Source organism: Coffea arabica, chromosome 6e (assembly GCF_036785885.1).
Source record: "Coffea arabica cultivar ET-39 chromosome 6e, Coffea Arabica ET-39 HiFi, whole genome shotgun sequence".
Lineage (NCBI taxonomy): Eukaryota > Viridiplantae > Streptophyta > Magnoliopsida > Gentianales > Rubiaceae > Coffea > Coffea arabica.
The window spans coordinates 23362826-23371743 of NC_092321.1; the positions used below are offsets into that span (position 1 = coordinate 23362826).

Sequence of the window (8918 nt, forward strand, 5' to 3'; positions counted from 1 at the left end):
ATTTTGGAATCTCTTCCAGCATTCTTGTGAGACTCTGTAAGATTTTTTTCTCTGTTTTTAAAATTGTGTTCTAAAACACGTTGTTAGTTTTGCTCTTCCCCCCCCCTTTCTTTTGCCTGGTATTCTTCCTTCTCTTGCTGTATTTGTATCTCAATTTTGCTCTTGGCCAAAAAGTATTAAAAAGGATTTAACAAATCTGAGAAATTTTTTTTGGAACTTTTCCCGATCTAATGCCTTAATAAGAAATTTTTCCTGGTTTCTTTTTTTCCTAATTTATGTTTTTTTTTTATATTTCATGTCAAAGTTTGGGAAAATTCTTCAATTCTTTTTCAAAATACTCTAGGTTATGTAGTGAGGGATTATTTTCCAACCTTTTGTATGTAATAGTAAGCAAATATATATATATATATATATATATTTTTTGGGTAGGTTATAGTAAATGAATATTTGACTGTATCTATTTCATTGCCATTTGTACCCTAAACATCATCTTGCATTTTTTTTCCCTTGCAGAAGAGGTTATCCTTGATTTTGTCACATTACAGGTTTTTTGCTCTGTCCTTTTGTAAAAATTTTTTTATTTTCCCTTGAATTGTTGATTTATTTATGATTATAACCTATTAGGTGTAAGTTTCGATATTGGTTATCATGGATTAGTTGGCCTTCAAAAGATTAGGTTGTGGCATGTTTCCTAAACCTTTGAAACATGAAAGTTGATATAATGTTACTAGAATTTGTAGTCATTTGAGTATTTTATAGATGTCATTTGAGAATTTTTTTAATTCTAAATTTCTGTAATAATGCAATGATATTTATATGAAATCAAGTGTTTGACAAAATTCCAAAACTATTAATTTGTTTGTAGTAGGTAAAACTGGAAAGCAAGAAAGTTTACATGGACCTAAAATCAGAATTTTGTATTTATCTTATTGAGTTTGTTGATTCCATAGAATATCTCCATTTCTGCATGAGAGAAAATATGAACTAGATGATTATTGACTACACCGTGTTTCTATGCAACACAGCTAATGCTTAGCAATTACTAGGTAGACATGACAAAACCAAAAAAATTGAACATAGGCAGACCAAAGCTTCATAGTAACGTTTTAAATAGAGAGTATATTTCTAAGTTGTTTTCTCGTTTGGTTTTCTAATTCAATTTCTCAATTAAAAGAAGATTTTCCTTTTTCTTTATATGTTTGTCTCTCAGGAAAGTATATTTGTGTTGCCAATTTTTGGTGTATCTGATTTTGTCTTTTTATTTTATTGTCTTTGCAGGAAGAAAGATAACAATACCTATCTTTCATTCTCTTCTATTCTCTAGAGGTATATTCTTTTAAAGTTTTTTAAGTCTTACTTGTTAAGATGAATGGTTGTTGTGCTGATGTGGCTGTGTTTTATTGGTTGGAGGATAGTCGTCACTCACAAGGACTGCACGTGCTTAAGTTGGGAGGAGAAATAGCTGCTCATTGTTGAGTCTCCCTTCTCGCCTTTCTCTTGATTGTTCTACCAGTCTCCTCATCCCCTTTTTCCAGAATCCCTCTATTCCTTTTGTCTCATCCAAGAGTATGACTGACCTCCTCCATTCCTTCCATGGATTTCCTCCATTTTTTTCTCTGAAAAAAAGAAAAGAAACAGACTAACAGCACACCGCTTCTATTCTCTCTTTCTTCTTCATTTTCCCCCTCTTTTAAAGATTATTCGAAAAAATGACACTCAAAACCCACCTTTTCTCTCTTTTTTTTTTCTCTTTTTGTCTCCTTATCTTGAGATAGGAGAACCTCGAAGCTTTGGTCGATCTTGTTTGCTCAACTGCTCGCCTTTGGTTTTTCTTTTTCCGTTTCTGATCTTCATCCCTTTTCCTCATAAACCTATGATTTTTTCCCTCTCTCTACATAGAAAAATTTCTATTTTCTCTCAGATATTTTTCTCTTTATTGGGACATAATTACCTTAGAGATCTTTCTTATCTGATTTATTTTCTCTCCGCTGATCTCGCCATTTTTTAGTTTTAGAACTTTCCTTTATTTTGACTGATTTTCTTTATTCTCTAATCAATTTCATGTTTGTTTCAGGGTGCGAGTTTAAAGTTTGCATTTTATTATCTGGTATCCTCAATCTCTACAAAACCCGCCAGGTAAGAAATCTCACATGATGTTTATTTTTCTCATGGCTTTTTTTACTATGATTATTTTGTTCTTATAGAATTTTTTTTTTATTATCTCAGGTAAAAAAACACAAGGAAGGCCGTTGGAGGAGGAATTACAGTTTGTTTCTTGCCCTTTCATTTTTTTGGGTTATTTGGCTGTGATAATATGGTGTTTTTTTTTACTCGTTTCTTCCTTCAACTATAATATGAGAAAATCCAATATTGTTCATACTGGTCTTAACTATTTTTTTTGTTAGAAAAGTTATGGATCTAAAGCTTCGTTCCAACCATATTTATTTGTTGCCCTCATTCTCCTTTTTTGAGCGCATGTTGTATTAGAGATGAAAAATAATCATTATAGGGTTTCTTTCGTATGGAATAAAATTTGATCATTTTTCTCCCAAGGGTAGCTTTAAGGTATCCTGCAATTTGGGGCTCTCTTTCTAGAAAATTTTGTTTATTGCATGTGAATTAATTTCTTCGATCTCTTTTTTTTTTCTTATTTTGGTTGGCAGTGATCTCTCCGTACCTTTGCTACTGGTTTTATTGGTCTAAGTTTTAATAGTTCTCATGGAGTTGTATTTATAGTTACTTAGATTGCTTTTTTTTTTTTTGTTGTTTCTTTGAGAGCCCTTATACAAACTTATGATTTGTGTGATTTGCTGGTTTACTTTCTGCTATTACATTTCTCATTGTCTTTGAGTAATTGTTTAATAACCATCTATTTTACTTATTTGTTTTCAGGTTCTCTTTGTGAACTCTTTACCCTTTCTTCCATATTTTTCTTGCACGATGAGGTGGAATAGTTATAAGCTATTAGAATATATCGCTTCAAGAGGTGGAAACATTCTCAATTCTGATATTTTTGTACCTGAGCACAAGAATGTATAGAAGGTCTGTTGCTCTATCATGTACTTAATTATATTTTAGCACATTTCAATTCCAAGTAAATAAGCTCATTTTATGCTTTCTTTTTTTGGAATGTTTGGCTTATGTTTGAGGTACTATTTGGGTAGGTTTATGCTTTCAATTCCGAACCCTTTCATGTATTCACCTATGATGCAGCAAAAATAACTTTAAAGGTTTTTTTGGTCCTTAATTGTTTGCTATTGTAAGTTTTAGGTCCTTTGTTATTTGTTTAGATTACAAACTATTTATTTACTTCAAAAAGTGGCTTAGGGACGATGTTTTGTCCTATTGCATCAATGTGATTTGGATGTGAAATTTTGAAAAAATTTAGGTGTTAAGTGTTTAATTCGTGTTGTTTTACTTCTTTTTTGCGATTTCACATATGCTATGCTAGATTTGATGGTGTAACATAAGAATTTTAACTACATTTATTTTCTACTAAATCCAGAATGTTTATTATGGGTTGAGATATTAAGATTCACAGCATGGTACAAAAGGATTTTGGAAATTGTTTTCTCAATGTGAATTTTATTTAGGCCCTTTTTTTTGAACAAAAAATATGTTAATCTGTTTAGTGTAGATCCAAGGTTTTGTCTTCTTCATTTTTTCCCCCTAATAAATTTGCTCTTGCCAGCATTGTTTATTCTAAGTCTTTGTTAGATGAAGGAAGAAAAGATAAAGGAGGCTACTTTTCTTCAATAAGCCTTGACGATGTGTTTTAATGTTTTTTTTTTGTGTGAACAGATTTTTTTCATTGTAACTTGTTGTAAATTTCTGCTCTCTTTATCCTGTTATTGGTCTTTAAAAAAGTGAAGGGTGAAAATTTGTGACGGCATCCTTTTTCCTCTAGATCCAAATTTATTTTCTTTTACTTGTTTTACTTACTCTGTTTTTATTGTTTTGAGTTCGCTGTTTGAGAATCATGCAACCTAAACCTCAATTTCTTTTTTGCAGAATTCAGCTCGGACATATTTTTGCTTCTACACTTGCTGTTGGGCTTGTAGTTTTGCTTGTTCCCTTTTTGTAGAGATGTTAGTCTTGTTTTTGCATTTTTAGCTTTTGGTTAATTGTCAACCTTATTGATGGATTGCAAGATTTACTTTTCTTTTTGTTTATCAACTCAATAGCGGCAAGGAGAGTAAACTAATTTGTTTTCTTAGGTAATTTGGAGTTTGCCTTTTGTTGGAACTTTATTTTGGTTGGCAATGTCAACCTAGCCAGTGACCAGTGCCACTGGTAATGAAGCTATTTTTTAATTCTTTGTAATGATGATGATCCTTAAAGGACATCAATAAATCAAATTTCTTGACTTTTTGATGGTTTATTAGAGGATGTAGTTTTATATTGCCAACTTCAATGGCATTTCTTCGTGAAGTTTTTTTGTTGGATTGGATGAATATTTTGTCAATGTTGCAAATTTTATTTTTTTATTTCATTCGGTAAAACAATAGTTTGAACTCTGGAGCTATCGTTTTGTTACAAAATAAAGTGGGATATAATTTATGTCCTTTTTTAACTGTTGCAAAGATTTTGATGCATTTTATGTAACTTTTTATAATTAATATTTTAATTTGAGTAACTGGATGTTTCTGGGCAAACCTGAAAATTACACCGCGCCATGCGCGGTGTTCTCCTCCTAGTATGATTAAAAGCAAGAAAATACCTCAATAAAAGTGGTAGTCCCTTGGTTAAAAAATTTTGATGAAACTCCCAAGCCTTAACCGTCCATTTGCATGCTTCTTTTTGTTTCTTTTCCTAACCTTTCTTTTCTCTAATAACTGTCTGAGAGCTAAGAGAAGGAAGGAAAAAAATTGAAGTGATGTAAGTGCTTGCATTGAGAATGAAAGTGAGAGAGGGGGTCGAGAGAGTTGTGTTAGTGTAAGTGTGTGTTCATGAGAGAGATAAGAGGATATTGTGTGTGAGTTGGGGTGTGCAAGTGAGAAAATTTTGAGAAAGAGGGAGAGAGAGATGGGCGAAAAGAAGAGGGGAAATTGGTAGAGTTGGAGTGTGTGAGCAAGTGATGGTGTAAGTGTGTCTTGTTTGTGCTGAGAGAAAGAGGAAAAAATAAGGAACCGAGAGGGAGAGGTAAATTGGTAGAGTGGGTGTATGGAGTTGTTGTGTGATGATGAATTTTGTACAAAATAGAGAAAAAGAGGGATGGGAGGTGGAGTGTAAGGTTAGGTTAATAATATATTAGGTTAAAAAAATGATTAAAAAGTGATTTTTTTCTTGATCCTCTTTTCCTCTTTTTTTTTTCTTTTTCTTTCTTGTTCTCTTTTTCTCTTTTTCTTTTTTTTACTTTTTTTACTTTTCAGGTAAACTTGTAAAAATAAGAAAAACACACATTAAAATACATGAAAGTAAATGATCCATAAATAGATAAATATTTTAAGAATATATTAAAAATTAACAAAAATTTGGTGTCTACACTTGAGCAAAACAAGGTGTTAATGGAGCTATACTCTCTTAATTATGCAAATTAATGAAAGTGACAACAAATGTGGCTAAACTATTGTATTCGGGAAATGACTTGAATCACCTTAAATAATAGTGTTGGGCCAAGCTCAAGTGTTGTTTCAATACTCCAACATCGATCATTGGGCCAAATTCAAAACACAAAAGAATACGAAGAAGTCCATCATGAAGTCCACATTGATTATCGGAGCCAGTCATGCACCTGCTCGCAGATTGTTGAGAATTCGCGCAAAGATCTATTTTGAAACCCAAAAACTCCATCAACAAGGCCAAATCAACTTTTGCACTAAATATGAAAGTTGTAGCCCTTAATGCCACAAGAATCAAGTGATTTGAAGGTCTGGACGTTGAAATATGCCTAAAATATTGAGAACTAGTTAGAAGAACATCGCAATGCAAATATACTTCAGTAATTTGGATTTTTGACAATGAAAATGTGAGAAGTTGAACTCTAATGGCTTATAAGAATTGTAGATAATTCTCTTACTTCAAAACGAATCAAGAATCATCTTAATCCGGTTTTGGTAGCTCAAGTTATCACCAAAATACTGAAATATATCATTCCTACCAAACCCCTTCCTCTTCACTTCTTCTTCTTCCATTGCTCTTTTGTGCCATGTTTTTAGTTCATTTTCTCTCCAATTGAACTCTTCACCAATTAGAACAATATAAGAGCAAAATTGAGTAGTTTCTATTAACAATAAAGCTCAAATAGCATGGTTAGTTAGCAACTTATACATATAAATGTATTACAATTACATCATATCAAACTCCCCCACACTTAGTCTATGTTTGTCCTCAAGCACAAGAACAAAACCCATTAAACATAAATGATGGCTATATTCAAGGCTATTATTATCTAAACAAGTGTCAAGTATCAATAGTGAAAACCAAATGGACACTTCTCCTGATAGCTTTTAACACCATTGACCCTTTTGACTTAGATTAACTAAACTAAGTATATAAAATATTTATCAAGCATTTCCTCGCAAATGGCCCAACTATTAAGCAAAATCTCAAGCATTTAATCGCATAGATTCATAAGCTATTATTATAATCCACATTTTTGTTTCCTTTTTTTCTTTATTTTTCTCTTTCTTTTTGCAGATTCCCTCACACTTAACCTTTTTTTTTTAATATTTTAACAAGGAAAATGTACTTAATTCTTAGCCGTTCAAATCTTTTGACGTGAAGTCTAACATCTCTCAAATGAAATAGCTCGGTTATTCAGTTTTCACTGCTAAACAATCACATATTTATAGCTATTGTCACTTTTTGATGCGAAAGTCGACATTTATTCAATGAAAACTCCCAGTTACTGGGCAGTAACAACCAGCGGAGAATAACTCAATGTAAGAAACTAAGCATATACGCACGAGCAATAACACAAAAATTTGTTTTATATCCCAATAATATGGAGAACTAAGATTAATAATTAAACCAAATTCACAAGAAAAATGTTAGAAAATACTTACAATACCTAGAAAACTTAACCAAAAATTGAAAAAGTATCTAAATATCAATTATTCACCAAAGAAATTCTCTAAAACAACATCATTTAACACTTAACACATTCATACAAATAAAATTTAACAATAATAAATCTTGAAATATAAACCATTGTATATCAAGGAATAGACAATAAGATTTAAATTTTGAAAATTTTAACCACAAATTTCAATTCGCTTTTTCACCCTTCCCCCACACTTAAGACGACATTGTTCTCAATGTTGGGAATAAAATAAAGAAATAATAACAAGAAAGGAGTTGAAAGTGAAACTCCCCTGATAACAAATGAATTCCAATGATCAAGTGAAGTGGGAGGGAAGTTGCTAGTTACCATCTAATAGTTAAATTCAAGAACCCATCCTACCAACATAAAGAACAAGTGAACACTATAAATAGGAGTTAAACACACACCAAATAACCCAAACTTGAAAGCAAATAAAATCCTAAATTAACACACCACCACCAGTCCCAAAAATAAGAAAAATATTAAAAGAAATTAAAGAGAAAGTCGGGTTGGCTCCTGATAAGCCTTAAGTTTAATGTCTTCAGCTAGACATGACCAAATAAATTCAATGAGGATAAAAAGTTTTGGCCCGTCTCATTGCTTCCACATCATACTTTAGAAAGCCCTCAAGGTATGGTTAAGGAAGCAACTTAGTTTCTTTCTCCACAGCTATATCATGCTTTCGCACTGTACAATAAGCATACTTGTGAAGATCCTGCAGCGGTGCGAGTACTAGGTTTTGTGCCATGCTTAAAGTATTTATACCTTTCACATCTTTTTCCACACTCAAAATAGTGACACCTTCTCATGGATCAAATAATGACTCATGGACATACACTCTATTAGAAACAATATTAATAACATCAAGATGACAACAAGACTAATCATATGAGGAACACTTCAAAGTTTCAAAAACTTTAAACTCTTGTGCATCATTACCCATTCTTAAGGTAAGTTCCCTTCATGTGCTTCAATAAGAGTCCCTCTCATGGTTAAGAATCCTCTACTTAGAATTATAGGCATATTAATATCTTCCTCCATATATAAGATAAGAAAATTTGCAGGAAAATAAAATTTATCAAATTTTACAAACATGTCTTCTACAATACCAATAAGATATCGAATTGAGCGATCTGCTAGTTGTAAAGTCACCATTGTTTGTGCGAGCTGAGCAAACTTTAATTTCCTGAAAAAAGACAAAGGCATCGGATTAACACTAGAACCAAGGTCATACAAGCACTTGTCAACTAAAATATTCTCAAATTAACAAGGCATAGTAAAACTCCTTGGATCCTTCATTTTGATAGGAAGATGATTTCAAAGTACTGCACTACACTCATCGGTAAGCGGAACGTCTGCAAACACCTCCAATTTCTTCTTCTTATGCACAATTTCCTTCAAAAATTTAGCATAGGAGGCCATTTTTGCAATGTTTTCAGCAATTGGAATATCAACATGTAGCTTTTGTAATCTCTCTAAAAATATTTAATGAGGACTCTTCAACTGCTGAGAAAAGAGAATGGGTAGCACATAAGGTTTAGCTTCGGGCATCTTAATAGATTGATCTTCAACTCAAAATTCCTTGCCCAAACCACGTATCTCCTCTTGAGTCTTGGCCCTGTTGTCATCTATTATACTTTCTTCCTTGGGTATACTTTTCAGCTCATCAATAGGATCATCCGACACCTTCCCTAAACAAAGGGATAATGCCATATTAGACTCCATTTGATTCATCTCTGTATTGTTTGACCTATTTGCCTCTCAAGATTCTAAATTGAGACTTGTTATGATTGCACTATTTGATTCATCTTTTGCATGTATTAAAGTATCATATGTTCAATACTTGACTTTTTCTCTTGTGCAGGTGGAAGCA

At 32.2% G+C, this 8918-nt stretch overlaps 1 long non-coding RNA gene across 1 annotated transcript; it reads left to right on the top strand.

Moving 5' to 3' along the window:
- Positions 1–1477: 1477 nt before the first annotated feature.
- LOC113695387 (uncharacterized) lies at positions 1478–4381 on the top strand. Its single transcript, XR_003449571.2, has 4 exons — positions 1478–2136; positions 2227–2266; positions 2893–3042; positions 4012–4381. It is a non-coding gene; the product is annotated as an uncharacterized lncRNA (long non-coding RNA).
- Positions 4382–8918: the final 4537 nt, after the last annotated feature.